The sequence below is a fragment of the Mustela nigripes genome, chromosome 4 (genome assembly GCF_022355385.1).
Source record: "Mustela nigripes isolate SB6536 chromosome 4, MUSNIG.SB6536, whole genome shotgun sequence".
Taxonomy (NCBI): Eukaryota; Metazoa; Chordata; class Mammalia; order Carnivora; family Mustelidae; genus Mustela; species Mustela nigripes.
Window position 1 is genome coordinate 166,872,558 of NC_081560.1, and position 633 is coordinate 166,873,190.

The following is a 633-nucleotide window of genomic DNA, read 5'->3' on the forward strand; positions in this document are numbered from 1 at the left end:
GGATGGGGATGGCAGTGGTGGTAGTGGTGATGGTGGTGATGGTGATGATGGGGTAGTGTCGATGGCGGTAGTGGTGATGGTGGGGATGGGGTACTGTTGATGGTGGTAGTGGGGATGATCATGGGGAGGGTGGTGATGGTGGTGATGGTGGTGGGAATGGCAGTGTGGGTGGTGGGGATGGTGGTGACCGTGGTGGTCGTGCTAGTAGTGGTGGGGACGGCAGTTAGGGTCATGGTGGGAGTGGGGATGGCAGTGCTGTTGGTGATGGCGGCCACAGTGGGGACAACAGTGGTGCTGGTGGTGGTAGTGGAGATAGGGCTCAGGTAGGCTGGCATAGTGTAAAAAGCCCTAAATTTGGAGTCAGAGGTCGGGGATCTGCAAGATTGTGGGGGTCTCCTCGTGGCCAGCCAGGAAGCTATGCTTGCGAGCACATTGCAGGGGCTTTTATATTCTGTCTGCTCCTGTCTCTGTGGGCATGTCTGTGTGTTTAAAGACAGTGGATGACAAATCCCTTCCGGGCTTCCCCTCCTACTTCTACTCCCCCAGATCAAAAATTAAAGAGGTGGTGCTGTGGGGTTCATGCCTGGAGCGGTGGCCTCCAGGGCGTCTGAGGAACCAGGCCAGGGCCCCTCC